At 31.5% G+C, this 18,416-nt stretch overlaps 2 long non-coding RNA genes across 2 annotated transcripts in view; both read right to left on the bottom strand.

The window, feature by feature from the left end:
• The window catches only part of LOC134723163 (uncharacterized), a 63,787-nt gene extending 61,943 nt beyond the window's left edge, over positions 1 to 1,844 (bottom strand). The window contains exons 1-2 of the long non-coding RNA XR_010107999.1: positions 1,794 to 1,844; positions 896 to 942 (exon numbers count right to left, since the gene is read on the bottom strand). This is a non-coding gene — a long non-coding RNA (uncharacterized LOC134723163). The remainder of the gene's footprint in view (positions 1 to 895; positions 943 to 1,793) is intronic.
• Positions 1,845 to 4,566: 2,722 nt separating this feature from the next.
• On the bottom strand, positions 4,567 to 17,991 carry LOC134723162 (uncharacterized). The gene is made up of 3 exons (XR_010107998.1): positions 17,954 to 17,991; positions 9,512 to 9,594; positions 4,567 to 4,705 (listed from the first exon to the last, which is right to left on the bottom strand). It is a non-coding gene; the product is annotated as an uncharacterized LOC134723162 (long non-coding RNA).
• Positions 17,992 to 18,416: the final 425 nt, after the last annotated feature.

Below are 18,416 nucleotides of genomic sequence, written 5' to 3'. Positions count from 1 at the left end.
TTATGTCCAATTGATGTTAACCCTATCCTACTTTCCTTATTTTTTACACATATAAACAAATGGATTTCATTTGTTTGAGATGCACAACAGTGCTAAGTAAAAATCATAAATTAGCTACATAAAACAAGAAATACTTCAATATTTATTGGGATCATCAGGACAAGTAAATTTTTTTCCGGACAAGTAAAATTTTAGGTTTCACTTGCCCGGGGACAAGTGCTCACAACAAATATTTCCACACCCCTGCTATGCTATGCATTGTTTGTATAAATATTCTGGAATAAATGACTTGTACTGTAAAATAGAATTGTTTGGGCAAAAGTCACTTTTCTTCATCTTTCTAAGCACTGACTAATCAGCCTTTTTCTTTCCACAGATATAAATAACAGCTCGGACTAGGAGTTAAAGAGTAAACTAGAATGAGGCAGGAATCCAACCACATAAAAACCAAAGACACCTAAATATATTGAGGTCAATTTAATACACACCATATAAAATTTACAGTGGAAGTGCGCATATACCTTATCATTTTGCTATTTGCCTAAATATTAATCTATTTGTGATTGAAAATCATTTTTGTTCAAGTTGGATAAATTTTGACCTTTACTCATAAACCATTTGTTCCTAAGTTAAATGTAAACCTATTATAATAGCATAATTTATAATTAAACTATAAATGCATCTTCAAAACTCATTTCAGTGTAAAATTTCTGTTGAGTTTTAATAACTTGTATACATAACTCTTCTTTACTCTTTGGACCATAGCCAACGAAATAATTTTACCACTGCTAATCAAAACAAATTGAATTCACCGTAAATACTAATGCAGAAAAACAATTATAGTCTATAAAAGGAAAAACACAGCTCAGGAAAAGTGAAAGTAAATATAACTTACGATTGTTTTCAACGTAATGTTACGTCCTATAAATTTTTTAAACCGATCTGGAATTGAAAATTAATTAAGTTCCAGGAACGGCCATACATAACTTAAAGGAAGCATAGCCAGAATGGTTGTGCATCAATTGTCTGTTTCCTATTGAAGATTTTATTTGATCAATATTCAATTGGTGGATAGCTGCATCTTGCCTTAGAAGAAATATTCCATCATTCTCACTCAGAGAACGTGTCAAAGAAGTTAGTGTTTAAATAAAATCAATTTGCACAAAAAAATCTATAACGCTGCCCACAACAATGGGTCAAGTTTGTAAAGTACGGTCTTTATACAGGTGTTATAAACTGACCAAGTGAATACTTAAGATGCAGACAAAATACTCAAAAAAGAAGGTTAAAAGGAAACTTGACCAGACAAGTGCCGATTTAAAGAGGCTGCTAAAAATGTCAAAACAAGTTTCCAGGTTGCAAATAAGTATCTAATTATTGCTTCAAAAACTCTTCAATTTGACATTTATACAATAAAAAGACATAGTACAATAAGTTTTTAATTTGTTACTGATTACTTACTTTCCAAATAGTACCTCATAAATTGATCAGCCGTTTCTGGGAACATATAAATATTTGGGAATTATGTCTTATTAAGTTGTCAATGAACATATACAATGTTTATTTTTTGGTAATTATGTCCAACTCTTTAGAAAGAAGTCTTGGTCTTTTGAAACAATAAGAATATATCACTTTAACCTCAACTAATGTACCAATGATAAATTCCACTTCAATTTCAAGGAAATCAAATAACATTGTGTCAAAATTACCTGAAAATGGATTAAAGGTATGCCACCCTTTAAATATATAAATTTAGTATTAATTATAATCATCTTTCAAAAGACATTACCTACCTATTTTCTTTATCTCTTCATATCTTGATCTGTGAAAACCATTGAATAGAGATCTACAAAAATCAGAGCAGTTTTATGAAAAAGAATATCTTAACTAAAAACGAAAGACAGAAACATGATGCAACCAACAGAATTGGTATAACCAATACGATTTTGTTGGTATATTTCTCATTTTGTGCCTTTTGGGTTTTTTTGTTTATGTACTGATGTTTGTCAGTTTGTCTTTTTCTATTTAAGCCATGGTGATGTCAGTAGATTTTTAGACCATTGAGTTTGAATGTCCCTTCGGCATTTTTCAACTCCAAAGAAAGTAACATTAAATTGGTACATAACACTAAAGGGAGATAACTCTGTAAACTTCAGCAAAACATTTCAATCACATCTATTGTCCAGGCTTACCAAGCTTCTCAATGATCAAAATTATTGTTTGTCAAACTGCTATGCGTTGTCTTTTCTGCATTGGCTAGAGGTATAGGGGGAGGGTTGAGATCTCACAAACATGTTTAACCCAGCCTCATTTTTGCGCCTGTCCCAAGTCAAGAGCCTCTGGCCTTTGTTAGTCTTGCATTATTTAAACTTTTAGTTTCTTGTGTACAATTTGGAGTTTAGTATGGCGTTCATTATCACTGAACTTGTATACATTTGTTTAGGGGCCAGCTTAAGGGGAATTTCTCTTTGCATTGAAGACCTGTTGGTGACCTTCTGCTGTTGCCTGCTCTATAGTCGAGTTGTTGTCTCTTTGGCACATTTCCGATTTCCATTCTCAATTTTATATATTGTTTGAAATTTTTCAGATAAAATGTGTGGTTCAAGTTTTTTGAAACTTTTTATTATTTTATTTGAAAAAAAACATCAAAGTAACTATTTTGTCCAATTTATTTTGAAAGTCAAGCGAGCCAAATTAATTTTAGTCAAGGTGTTTGGTACAACTTAAAACTTAAATGAATAACAAATTGGCCAATCATTTGGAACAGCAATAGATGCTGCATCATTTTATGTTCTTAGCTTCCAAATAGAGATGTTTAATGTCAACATTCTCCATTTACATACATAAATTGTCCATGGCTTAGAAATTTGATAAATGTGGGGAATTTTACACTCCTGGAAAATAAATCCACTTCTTTAAACATCTGTCAATAACAAAGTTATGCTTTACAATTCAATTATATTGTATTTAGTTACTTATGCATAAAATCCTGAACACAGTCGACAGTGTTTAAAAAAAATAATTAATTTTACAGTGATATAACTGTTAACGATTGAACTAGTCTGAATTATAACTATAATTTTGAAATCATTCACAGTTAGAGATATGACATTATTGCAAAAACATTATGAGATGGCCTGTCACCATTGTCAAGAATGTGAAAAGATATCTTAGAAAGAATTAAAAGGGTTATTACACTTCAGTGAATCATGCTTTCAAAATTACATAAAGGAAAAATATGCTGGTGAAAATATTAATACCACATAATGTTATTATCATTTTTAAATTAATTTGGTGTATTATAATTCTGTTTGAGGTTTAATGACCATAACAATAGCCTGTGTAAACAATATAAGGGAGCCTTGACAATCAAAACAGACAACAGAACAAGTCAAATCTTTCTTTTTTAATCATTAATAATGGTTTTTGAGATTTTTCTCTTTCTCTCTCTCTAGCTTTGGTTTTTCTTTTTTTGACATATTTCTCGATAAGTTTTTATCCTCTTTTTTAGATTAATAATATTTATAAGAGGACAAACAATCTTTCTTTTACATGTGTTTTTCATTTTTTATTTTCTGACAAATGTAGGCTGCTTGTTTATACTAAATATTGGTTGAATTCTCTTGGTACTTCTAGCTAAATATCATGATTGATTGATTGTATGGTAAATATTTCATTGATATTCAGGACAAGATTAAATTCAAGGAATCTTCTCAAAAATAAAATTGGTAAGATTGAGAGTAGTTTAGAAACACAAAAAACACATTTTCAAATAAAAAAAAAAAAAAAAACTCTCTGTTTCAGCAATTTATCTATCAAATCTTAATTTTTCCTTACTGATGAAAAATTATGCATACTGATGAAAAATTATGCAATTCTTTGCTTTAATCATTTTACAAATAAGAGTTTCATTCCTTCATTAACTCTTAAATTCACAACTAAAGCATGGCAACAAAAACACCATTTGATTTCATTGAAACATTAAAATCTCCATTTTAATGAACAAGAGAGGACTTTAGCTTTCCCAGAAACTACGACAACCACAGTCAAAAGATTTTCCATGTACGCTAGTTCCACACCAGTTAACTTAAAGATTCATCACTCAATCCATGTCAGCTTTTCGTCTTTAATATAAATGTTCACTTAACAAAAATCCATTTTCACGTTTCCTGCATCAGATGAACACAGTTCATTTGCTAGCCAATTAATAACATAACATCATGTTGCATGGGGAGGAATACTATTGCCTACACAATGGGAAAGAGATCAAATTTCCACTCTCGGATTCAGATTTTCCGTTAATCGATGCAAAACTCTGTCAAGTGTAAAAAAAGATCAAAGATTTGAAATCTTTTTAACAACCTGTTTACAGCAGGATAGAAGTAAAATCTGAGGAGGTCTCCATTCAATGCTTAGGAAAATGTATTCTCGGTGAGCAGCAAGTCAAGGAGAACCGTACCATAGACATGATATTTAACACTCTAGTTTATATATATAGAGAATAGCGGGAGTTTTTTTCAAGCTTCAATAGATTATTAAATAACATTCTAATTAAGAAACAAACCTTTTCAATCAACTTGGAATGACGACTATGGTTCCAATACTTCACTACTTTCCTGTTGAGAAATGACACGTAATAATCATACTGACTTTGTCCTTTTTTTCGACAATGGAATTCCCTACATAATCTTGAAGAGCAGGAAATCTATTCAAAGTAAAAATAATATCAACATAAAAAATATAAAAAACAAAAGATTTCATAATCAACAACAAAAAAGAGAACTAAAGAAAATGAAAAAAATCTTTGAATTATCCTCAACTTTGACATTAATGAAGCTGTGAATTCATTCAATTTAACAGGTACCAACTTACATTGATTAATGCAGATTTGTTTTTTGTGGTTTTCAAAAATTCTGCATACACTGCAGTACCTGAAGGAAGATGTTATTTTGTTATAGATTTGAATACTTGGTTCATTGTATTTCCATGAAAAAAAATTAAAAATCAGTACCTCACAAATAATAATGAATCTACTGTACTTGATAGTGAACCTTTAAATTTGAATTATTAAAAGAATAGAGATCAAACACTTTAATTCATTTCATGCATGTGACTTAAGAGTATATTCATTGGGAAACAGAAAGATTTTCTAGATGAAGATTTGTTAATAAAAATGCAATACTCATTCTGAGTTAACACTATCAAAATTATTAACAGTTATGGATTCTTTATCAAAAATGATATCAAGGATACATTCCAATTGGGTTTGTTTTCATTATCCATCAATCCTTTCAGATATTCTCTATGGTGAAGGTATCACACAATTTTTAATGCAATGATTAACATGTCTGTAATCAAGGGAAGAGCAGGATCTGTTTAATTTTCTGAACACCTGAGATCACTCCTAGTTTTCAGTTGTGGATTGGTGTTGCTCCACCTGTAGTTTTTTGTGAAGCATTCTGTGAACAGTTGTTTTTTTTCATCGTTTTTTTTTAATTTTCAATTGACCATTGTGTTGACTGCCTCTCTTCTTCAACTTGTGATATTTTATTCACCTCTTGGCTTTTCCATGTAGTATAACTTGATATTAAGAAAAAAGACTACTTTATTAAACCCAATTCCAGAACAGTCTCTTTAATAAAAGTAATTTTGTTAGACAGATTAGCATCAGTATTTCTTGGACCTTAAAAACTGCAATGTTGGCTTGGTGGGAAATGAAATAGTCTGCTTTAGTGAGGCAGTTTTTTTAGGGAGATCTAAAGGTGTTTTATCTTTAGATGGGCGATTCATAATTGAATACTGTTATGAATTTTTATGTTATTACTTATACAATAATAGTTTCCATAGTAAAACAACTTTCAAAAGTTCATTTATGTAATATAACTTCTACAAAACCTTTGAACGTTATTGAAACTATGACTTTTTCTTTCAATTCCAACTTGTACTATAATGCACCTATATATATTTATAAGGTATCTTAGTACAATAACTTTATCCTGACTGATGATCCCCATTACATATCACATATTACCAACTTAAACACAAAAAATAAAGAAGATGGACATATAAATACATTTCTTACCCTTCATACTGTGGAAAGTACAATCATACACTGTTTGAAATGTATCATTAAACAGTCTTTTATGGGTTTAAACACCAATTTTATGCTAAAGGCCAAAACATTAGACTTTTTATGATTTATGTTCTAATATTTATGTGCAGCAGCATGCCTTTTAAGCACAACATTTTTCATTCTTGTCAAAATATCGGTGTTTGCATGCGTCTAAAAATGTAACACATGTCAGATATTAAGAAAATACAACTTTCAGCTTAGAAACTTTTAAGTGCATACAAAGGTTTTGATGAATCTCCTGCTGGTGGCAAGCTTTCAACTCGCCAAATCAATGATTGTTACACAAAATTAAATCTTTTTGTCCACTTCGGTTATTAGTCGCTTAAATGTAACCTTTCAAATTGATCCCTAAAACCTCCTTCACTATTCAATCACCAATGGACTTTTATAGCTTTTGTTCGTTAAAACATCTTTTCAACCAGAAATATCTTTTAAGATTTCTAAAAGAAGATGGCGCACAATGTAAACAAAAAATCTTTACTTTTCTCATTTACCAGATGTCTAAAAAATATAATTATGTTTTGGTTAAAAATAAGTGGATTAAAAAATCAATGTAGAAAAAAACGTAGGGAACAAATAGGAAATGACAGGAAGGGTGTAATAAGGTTACTGTTTATTGTGTCGACTTAACTAGATTTCTTATAGCTAGACGAGGGATAATTCTCTTCCTATTCTTATTTATAGCAATTAAAACATTTCTTTCAAACTGGTTTCTCTTATGTTCCATTCCTGAATGATACAAATGATTAAGGATGAGATAGAAAAAAAATCAAATTCTTTCTATAACTAACTGCATTTTTGAAGCAAATTAAGCATGAATTATTGGATTTTTCCAATATATCTCGATATTTTGCAACTTCCAAGTTCAAATTTAAAAATATGACAATCTAAATGAACTTTTAGCATTGTCTTGTGGTTTTTCTTTTGTGAAAAAGTATCATAATGAATCTATTCTGTGCGTAAAAAAAGTAAGTAATCTATCTGTTTAGACAATTTGTTGTGCTCCAATCAATGAATCTATGATGAAATGAAGTATACTTTTTAGTAAATTAGTCATTTATCTGCCGATATTGTGATTACATTACATAACTTTTTAGTGATAAATGCTTCAGGTGGCAAACGACAATAAAAAGACACTTTCTCATGTTGAGAGAACATTCCAGTAAACAAATTGTTTAAACATTTTTGTATAATTCTACATTTGCCATGAATTACTGTTTCAATTATCACTCAAATCCCAAAGGTAAGCACATGTTTGGTGAATTATCATCATTGTCTTGACTTATTTTGAGAAATGTGTACCACACACAAGTACCATCAACATCCATGTACTACCCTAGACCTACATTTAACAAGTTTAACTTTGAAACATGTTTAAACATGAGAATTTTAACCTCTTCTGCTATTTACCTTAGGGTGTTGATTGTATAAAAGTGGTAAGGATATTCCTTTGAATAAACTTTGTCAAACTTATTCTAATTTTTTAAATAATGAACAATAAAGTGAGAGAATTGTCCATAAAAAGGCACAATCTTTTATTTATAAGTAAAACAAGTACTGAACAAAAGTGTTTTTTTGTATCCAGTGGCAAATATTTCATGCATTTTCTACTGAACAATTTTATATAAGTAATTAAAATATGGTTTTTATAACTATAATTGTAATCTATTCCCTTTTATCATATTTTTTTTCAAATCTGACAGTTATTAACTGAAACAGTATTTCTCCTTTCTTGTAGATATATGAAGATTTAACATTCATTTATTTTCCACAACTATAAATGAAACCTACTGACTGTTTTCACACATTTTTAAAATTTTCTTTCAATCATATTTGAGCACCATTCTAGAAATTGTGATAAACAAAAAAATATATTTCATTCATCTCAAAACCAGTCATTTAAATTAAGTTGCATTTCTCAGATTTTTATATGATGTAACTATCTATAAAGATTTACACATCTCAAAACATTTCAAATAAATTAAAAAAAAACATTTTGATGAAGCTGATCTAGCTTCAAGTTGTTCCACATTTCTATTCCAAATAGACGAACAACTAAATTGCATATCTATCAAATATTACCGGAACAAAATTCGATTAGCGAATGTGATGGTTAACAAATATTATTTGATAAGGAAGGGGGATAATCATAAATAGTCAATTAGAGAATTGATGATATCGTAATGACAACTAAACTTCCGCTGGGAATTAATTTATATAGCCGGCAACCTGTATATGACTTTTAATTTCATTAGAAATAGTATCAGAGCTATAGTTATTTGTATAACTACCCTACGTGAAAATAGAATGAAAGTTACAATGCATGAAATTCCCTTACAGGAAATCAAATTACAATCCGACTTATGTCGAAGCAGTTAATATTTCAGAATATGAAAATATGACTTTTACAAATTAACTGTATATATAGAGTATACAATTTTGTTTTATCATCAAATAAAGGTAATTGTTTACTACAAAATATTTGGATATGTTCTTGTAACAAATAGTGCGTCCCATTAGTACATTAATCAATCTCTGTATTACTTTAATATATGGTTCTGTAGATTTATTTCTGGTTGGATACCAATTTAGGTGGATTTTATAGCTTTTATAGCTGACTATGCGGTATGGGCTTTGCTCATTGTTGAAGGCAGTACAGTGACCTATAGTTGTTAATGTCTGTGTCATTTTGGTCTTTTGTGGATAGTTGTCTCATTGGCAATCATACCACATCTTCTTTTTTATATTTGTTGGTATATATGAACCACAGAATTAAAAGGTCAACCAAGTACAAATTTTCTATTGGCTTGTATTAAGTCTTTTGTAAAAACACAAATCAAATATCCACCAAAATGCAATTTTTATTTCATTCACAAAAAAAAAAAATCTACAGTACTTTGAGTGTGTCAAACATACAAGTAGTAGTGGAAACTTTAAAATAACCATACATTTTTTATCAAAAAAATGTGCAATAATTTTAGAATAAACAAGAAGTTGCACACTTTGTAGTACATGTACTAAGATGATACTGAAACTCATAATTCAAATTATCAGTAGCATGGAATTAGGTGTTTAAACAGACCCTTAATCAGCTCACACATTACACATCATCTGGTCAACAGTTACTTGGAAAAATACTGAAATATTTGATAAAAAGGTGACTTGTTGGACAATTTCTAAAGTTGCTTACATATATTACAAGAACTAACTAAAACAAAATCAAGTTAGAAGTTGCCTTTGTGAATGTTTTGTTTCAGAAATCTCATTTTCACCTGGAATTTGTGCTTTTATTATAATTTCTCCTAATTTGAACAAGTACAATACAACAACTCTTAATTATGTTTTGATGAAATCTTAATAAGACCTTTAATCTCTCACCTTGAATTCCATTACCATTCATACATATTTTACTGAGGTTGATATAGACTCAGGCATTTTCTCTCACATTAAGACCTAAAACCCTGAAATTAAAAAAGAATTCATTATCAATCAAAAATCAAGCATTACACCAAGTTTTGTCTAAGAAATAGAGCAGTCACAAACAATTGATAATCCTGTTGTCCATCATGTATGTATACAAAATATATGTTTTTATTCAATTAATTTTAATCTTCATAATTAGATACACTGCACTAACCACCAACATACAAAGTCTCCACCATTTGTTGTAATTGGTCTTTTTACTATGTTACTGTGGATGATATTAGGCTAGCTGCTTCTCTGCTGACACATGGAAAGCAAGAATGTGTCCATAGTACACGAATGCCCCACACATGATCATTTTCTATGTTCAGTGGACTGTGAAGTTTGGGTCAAAACCTTAGTTTGAATGATCATATCATAGGGAACATGTTTACTAAGTTTCAAGTTGATTGGAATTCAACTTCATCAAAAACTACCTAGACCTAGACCAAAAACTTTAACCATAAACTTTGACTGAAACTTATACTATAATTTTCTATGTTCAGTGGACCATGAAATTGGGGTCAAAACTTTAATTTGGTATCTAAATCAAAAAGATCATATCATGAGGAATATGGAAATTCTCGCTACATTGAAGACCTGTTGGTCACCTTCTTCTGTTGTTTTTTTCTATGGTCGAGTTGTTGTCTCTTTGACACATTCCCAATTTCCATTCTCAATTTTAAGTTTCCAGTTGATTGGAATTCAGCATCATCAAAAACTATCTTGACCAAAAACTTTAACCTGAAGCAGGACAGACAGACGGACGCACAAAGAACAGACGGATGCACAGACCAGAAAACATACCCAGTAATGCCCCTCTTCTATCATAAGTGGGGCATAAAAAAGTAAGAGCAAAGACCGATCCAGAGTCAGAATAAACGGTCAGGGAATGGTGACACATTTTCCTCCAGACTGTTGTGAACTAGCACAGGTTATTGTATAAACATTTGATATATACATAACAATCCTTTAAAGAAATGTAGGTGTGAGAGTGCTTACAATGTAATTTTCTTTGTAATAAATGTTTCCAAGGGGACTTATCATTTTAGAATGGATGATAAGCGCTAATTTTCAAATCTTTTGAGACATTGCTGTTATGAATAGTTGATATAAATAACAATTATTTGGAAAGAATTGTACATTGGAGGGCACTAACAAAAAAAAATACAATATCAAGGGGCATAACTCCTGCGCAAATCACTGATCAGCCAGATTTCAAACTCACCCAAGACATTCTTGTATTAACCTTCGATATAAATTTCATAAAAACCTGGCAAGAATAGTACACAAGGGAGAACCTATAATGCAATTTTCTGTATAATTGATTTTTCCAAGGGGCACAACTTTTTATAATATTTGATCCACATGTACTGATTTCAAATTGTTAAAGACAATGCTGAAATAAACCCAAGATATAAATGTCTTAAAAATCTGGCAAGAATTGAACTTAGGGAAATTCTGACAGGACAGGACAGACAAATGCATGGACGAACAATCAGTATATCTATGTCCACCCCAACATGTGGCTTGTGGGGGGCAATAACCAGATATCACCAGTGGCGGATCCAGAGGCAAGGCCGTAACTACCCTTGAGGCAAGTGAGGCAATTGCCTCACTAAAATTTCGACACTGATTATTTTGTTTATACATATATATAAATATAATAGTCATTTGTTGTTCTGTCTCAACCTTAATTTCTATAACTTGTCATCATTCCGTTATAACTATTTTTCCTGGATATAACTCAGCATTTCTACGGGTGATGTTTCTCAATTACATTAACCTAGTAACGATAATCATCATTGATCTTTATTTAAAAAAAGGCTCTTGCAGAAAAAGGAAAAGAAAAGCGACACTGAAGGTAAAAAAGGAATAATTCTAGTAAACTAGTTTTTTTGTGAACAGAGTCTGAGTATTGCATATAACTTCAGAAGGATAAGTAGACTGACAAATCAAGTACTGGTCTTCGGATGGGTGCAGTCCTGTCTGCGTATTCATTTCACGAACTTTAATCTTCCTTTTTACAAATAAATAAAATATAAATAACATGAAACATGAATGCATGGATTAGCTTTTATCCATGATGATGTTTCTTTACCCTTAAAAGTTGAAAGAATATTCCATATTCCAATTTGATATTATCGAGGAATGGTAGTACCTTTAACACAGTATTTTGTCTTTACTTATTCGGGACTACGGAATTCCATTTCTTTATATTCGGGGTTTAGGAATTGGACACCCCAACCCCTAACCCCTAAATTTATAGATTCTGGAACTAAAATACCACCAACTATTTCCAGATATAATTTGAAATTACGGAACTGCATGTAATCGTCAAAAACTCCATTCCAATTCCCCTGTACCCATATCATAAAATATATACTTAGTCTATACAGATAGAATCATATACATGTATCTTATCTCATTCTATCCCTAGTTTGTCTATTCTTTGTCAGCATAAAAGCGAGTTTAATATTTTGTAACTGCGACTGTATGATGGTGCTTACAAAAAAGCTTAATTCCCTTTTGCAAACAAAACTGTTACTACCATTGCTGCTACCGAATTGCTGATGGAGAAGGAATTGGAAGATACATTGATTATTGAATTTGTGGTGATGATAATGTGCTACCTTTAGAAACACAGACTGCCCTGAAACGACTGAAAACTTGGAAAAGAGCATGCATGCGTGGTGAGAGATTGTGCGGTCTTGCCATGCTCCATGTTCAACAGGATAAGAATATCAGCAGACCAAATTATGATTCTGAAACGATTTGACTAAACCTGCCATAGAAAAATTTGGAAAACTTTACTGAATCGATGTTTGTTCTATGTTCTAGTAGCAGACTCAAATAAGTGATATTTGGATGATTATCTTACATATTAATTTAAATAAAGTTGTTAAAAATTTGGTGTAAGTAATCAAAAGTCTTAAAATATGAAAAATTTATATAAAAAGCGTCTAAATTCAAAACACTATCAAACTCTCTAAAAATGCCTAGAATGCAGGATTTTGCACCATTCATTTTGTACCCTCCAAAAAATATTTTCGCCTCGCTTCGCTCGGCTCAATGATTTTGCCTCACTAAAATAAAATGCCTAGTTACGGCCTTGAGAGGGGGGGTTCCGGGGGTTCACACCCCCCCTTTATTTGTATCGGGACATATGTTTTGCACCCCCCTTTGCCCTGGGATAGCACCCCCCCTTTGGAAAATTCCTGCATCCGCCCCTGATCACCCTGATTTACACTGAACTGGTAAACACAATTAAGTTTTCAAATTTAGACTTCTTTATTCTAAATAAAGTCTAGATTCTAAATCTAAGCAAAATTAAAGAATTTTTAACTGAATCACATTTTAAAAAAGTGTACTGTGGCAAGAAATGTAAGGCTGGATGGAAGATATATTCCTTATACATGTACATCCTCATAAGTGGATAGATATACAAATGAACAAATGGAAAGCAAACACACAAAAATGAGTTAGTATTATCCATTTGCATCATTGTATAAGTTTTATTAAAGCTGATTAAAACATCAAATCTAGTATCAGGCTTGTTGAACGTTCTCATGGAACACTTTTCCTCCTTTTATTTCTCCTCCTGAACTAATGAACTCTATCTCTCATTCTGTAACCAAAACAAACATGGTTCCTTAACCGATTCCTTACAAACCAGGGGAGCTAATTTTTCTTCAATTTGCAAACTTATTAATCAATCAATCCCTATCACTGACCAATCATTTGATCTATGGAAATACCGCCAGACAATGTTATCTAATATGTAACAAACCATGATGAAATTCCAATCTCATTTCAGACAAATTATACTGACACTTCTCTGTATCAATAATAACTGTACCACTACAAAGGTCAAGAGTAGAATAGAACGGCAGTAAGTATTGGGTGTATACAAACTACTAACAAAGGCTTTAGACATTAGTACTATTGTAGTGTACTGAATTAATCAAGGATGTCTTTAACGTAAAATCATTGATTAATAATCAATCACAGATTCATCAGCTGATGATAGTTCCGAGGAAAACACAGATAAACCAAACTTAATTCCTAAATATTATCAGCAAAACAAGCGGAAATTATAAATTAGCTGTCTAACTGAGAAACTGGAAGAAATGCCCTCTTGTTGCCCGGATTAACACAAAAAATGATGTATATTTATAAGAAGGTTATATCGTGGTGGCAGGATCATGCATAAAGATGGTATCGTTTCAATTTGGACACAGTAATCAGAAAGACGATTACTCACTCAGAACATATATAATAGAATGTGTCAGATTGATTAATTCAACGATGCTCGTCATATTTCTGGCCACAAAGTACATAAACGGAATTGTTCATATTGAAGATTTTATTAATTAGGTTTTATCTTGGGAAGGAAAGATGTATTGGTATCTGACAGGGGAGGCGTGAGAACCAACAGGTCCATTTTTACACTTGTCATATTATTTTATCCAGACCCAAACTGTTGTATTTAATACGTTTCTACTTCATTAGGTTATTGCATGAATAAATGGGATTGTCTACTGACAGTAGTTTTCATACTCATTAAACTCTTTAAGAATCTTTATCAATAATCATTTCTATTTATTCCAGCAACAGGTAAATCAATTCAGTTTGTGTATTTGGACAGTAAATTCAATTTTATTGACAGGCCTTATGTCTTTTAAATTTTGATACAAATGTTTTTTTAATATTCAACATTAAAGAATTTTCCATTTTCAAGGAACTTTTCTCGAAAGGACACTGATAGTTAGAGGGCTCTGAATCAGTCAAGTTAGCGATGTCCGAGTAATTTACAATCATGTGAGGGAAAAAAATATCAAAATTTTATTTAAGATGTAAACAATAAATTTATTTTCTTCAAAAGTCTAGTTCATTCTTTAAGTTCAAATATATATATATATATTCAACTATTGTTCAAGTCATTAAAAAAAACTATTGATTATTATTTTTTTCATTATAATAGTAGTTTCTAGTTGACCCTTATGGTTATAAATCTACAGGAATCAAGCCTGCTGACATAAACTGTACATATAACCCTTAAAACAAAATCTTTAACCTTACTCTACCACAAACATGTTAATGAGATATAAAATCACCTCAAACCATGATTACCATTTTACTTAAACTCAAATAAAAAATGTTTCCAATAGATCACTCCAGGAAAATTAAACTCGATAATTTCTTTTCGTAAGGGAACGTTGAACATAATTTCAAATTAAATAGTAATACAGAATGACATGATTTTCCGCCCTTGGCTTTTTTACCAGGAAGTGCCGATTTTTCAAGTAAAATGTTTTCTGCTGTTAATATTAAACTCTAATAGGTTTATCAGCAAGGTAATGAGAAACCCTCCACTGAAATTGACATTATTAACTTGCAAAGTCATAATATGCATTAGAAGTATTTCATTCTTGATTGAAAATGGGGAGGCAAATTGTGAAATGCATTAAGTTAATGAAAGGGTTGACAATAACAACATAGTTTACACAACTCTTTCTATCTGTAGGCTATAAGTTACATTTGGATTAACACAGTTTTAATACAATTTAATCTTGTTTATAACATATTTCTTATATGAGCAAAAAAATAACACTACCCGATTTCTCACTGCAGTCATAAAATAGAATTAGTCACAGTTGGCAGGAAAATATTTCACTCTCCAAAATTCCAAATTTGTTTCCTTTTATTAGAGGCGGATTTAGAAGGGGGGCGGGAAAATCTTGTATAGGGAATCACTGAAGCGTGACTGGACCCTCTTAGGCAGTCAATGGGCTCCCACTTATAAAAATTCCTGGATCAGCCACTGTTTATCTCAGGTGATTTGGTTTTAATTTTATTATTATTTCAGCTCTCATACTTTATCTTATCAAACAAACCATGAATTGAAGAAAGAAACAAAAAAGTGTCCATAGTACATGAATGCCCCACTTGCACCATCAAATCCTCTGAAGATGGACCAGGGAATGATCAAACAGATGAATGGATCAATGGATGGATAAATGAACAGGGTCCATTAAAACGTTTAATCCCGCTGCAAATGTTTGCACCTGTCCTAAGTCAGGAATCTGATGTACAGTAGTTGTCGTTTGTTTATGTAATATATACGTGTTTCTCGTTTCTCGTTTTGTTTATATAGATTAGACCGTTGGTTTTCCCGTTTGAATGGTTTTACACTAGTAATTTTGGGGCTCTTTATAGCTTGTTGTTCGGTGTGAGCCAAGGCTCTGTGTTGAAGGCCGTACTTTAACCTATAATGGTTTAATTTTTAAATTGTTATTTGGATGGAGAGTTGTCTCATTGGCACTCACACCACATCTTCCTATATCTAGACACACAGACGTGAAACAAAACATGCCCCTTTAGGCCTAAAAGGGGCATAAAAGAACAAACCTTTTTGACAATTCAAATTAAAATAATTAAAAGTGCCAAAATTAAACCACATATATATCAAACAGATCCTGCCAAAAGGACAGACATTTTTTTCATTCTTATTGACATCTCTAACTTTTCACTGTGAATAAGATCTTTTTATGTAAAAAGTGGTTGCCTATTCAAATATCAAGTTTATACAAATATATAAATAAATAAAGTCAGCAATCTTAAATGATTTACATCATGATTAATACCAGTTTTTTGTTACTGTATATTGTAGATAAAGCTTACTAGTATCAACTAAGATGATGCATCTGAGTCTGCAGAGAGGCCTTCAATTGTTGTCAACCTTGTGTATTGCCTTTTGACTTTTCTGAAATATATGATTGTAATTATTTGTAAAAGTTACTAAAACAATTTAAATAAACATAGTTTTAGATGGAAAATTTCATGACCTATACTTTGTTTTTAATTTTAGTTCATTTATATGATTTAGAGTTAAGTGTGACTTCCTTTATCACTAAACTAGTGAACATTTTTGTTATGGTGCTAGCTGAAGCCTGCTTCCGGTGCAGGATTTTCATGCTGTGTGCCCTTGGGCTATTATCTGCTCTTTGGTTAGGTTGTTGTCTCTTTGACACATTTCCTATTTCCTTTATTTAGTCTACCTTCAATTTCTGTTTGTATCAAGTTATAACTATTTTGAATTCAGACTCTGACTTCTTTTAACCTGAGTTTTACTGAGCATATTGCTGTGTGTTTGTTTTTTCTACATTGGTTAGAGTTATAGGGTGATAGTTGAGATCTTAAACAACATGTTTATGTGCCTGTGCCCAAGTCAGGAGCCTGTAATTCAGTGATTTTTGTTTGATTGAGTGTTACATATTTGTTTTTTGTTCATTTTTTTAAAATAAATAGGCCGCTAGTTTTCTGGTTTGAATTGTTTTATATTTTCATTTCATGGCCTCTTATAGAAGACTATGCGGTTTGAGTTTAGCTCATTGTTGAAGGCCGTACGGTGACCTATAGTTGTTAATTTCTGTGTCATTTGGTCTCTTGTGGAGAGTTGTCTCATTGGCAATCATACCACATATTTTTTTTTTATATATTTACCCTGTCGCATCCAAGTCATGCACTAGTCTCTGGCCTTTATTAATCTTGTATGAATTTTGATTTTTAGTTTCTTTTTTATATTTCAAAGTTTAGTATGTTGTCCATTATCAAGGAACTAGTACACATTTTAATTTAGGGGCTATTTGAAGCACGCCTCTGGGTGTGGAATTTTCTTTCTGTATTGAAGACCCATTGATGGCCTTCTGCTGTTTTCTGTTAGACCAGTTGTTGTCTCTTTGACCCATTCCCCATTTCCATACAATTTTATCTTAATTGCAGGTTTGTTTTAGGAAAACAAAAATAAAATATAGTTAAAACATTTCAGTGACTTTTTTATGGTCTCTCTTATGCCTGAACGGCGGGTCTCGTTACGATTCAGGATTTGATTTTTTTGTCTATCCAAATTCACAGCGCGACTCCTGAATTGGGTGTTTTTAAGTTCGGGATTTCGGGATTGACCCTTTTGGGATCCGGGAATTCTTTTTTCGAATTTAGGAACCTCGGGATTTTATGTTTTTTCGGGATCAGACCCTCCTATCCCCCCTCCCATCTGGCACCTCTTAAAAGGACTCTTTTATCTGTGAAAAAGTGTCCTCATATTGAATCACAATATGGTTTAGTCATGGTATAGATAACTACTACAGCAGTATCAGTATATAAATATTGTACAGTGACAGTTGTTATATTGGTCTGTACATGACTATGACTCTGGTTTTTGTGAATGCTTTGTCTATAAACGTTTTTATATTCAGTGGAAAGTTGATCACAATTTGATCCATTAGGGCCGAATTGAAATAAAGCGTTAAGCGTTAGAAAATTTGTCCCCATGGCTATAATCGTGAGTGGATTCACCTTCTCCTTGTCTTCAGGCAGTTGAGTTGAATTTACCAGTTTGGCGGGAAATTAACGATTCAATTAAACCCCAACAACCAGAAGATGATCGAAATAAATGCAACGAACTATGAAAGTAGTTATCAAAGGTACCAGGATTATAATTTAGTTCGCCACACGAGTGCGACTGAACCAAATATTGCTGTATACTTTTGAATAAGATTATTATTTACAATACGATGAGACTTTTTTGATCAAATTAAGGATTTGTATTTATATGTAGTAATTTTCTTTTCAATATTTTGGAAAGGGCACAATATTCAGTAGAGTTGTTATCCAACTCAATAACCACAATAATATTTTCAACAACATATAAATGAAATAAAGATCAATGTAACAACAAATAAAACTGAAAATAATAAAATATAAACAGAGTTGTATTTCGAAATTCCACATTTCAACGGAAAGCTGTGGGTAACAGGAT

This window comes from Mytilus trossulus, chromosome 6 (genome assembly GCF_036588685.1).
Source record: "Mytilus trossulus isolate FHL-02 chromosome 6, PNRI_Mtr1.1.1.hap1, whole genome shotgun sequence".
NCBI lineage: Eukaryota > Metazoa > Mollusca > Bivalvia > Mytilida > Mytilidae > Mytilus > Mytilus trossulus.
The sequence above is the reverse complement of the archived record's forward strand: the minus strand, read 5'-3'. Positions and strand labels throughout refer to the sequence as shown.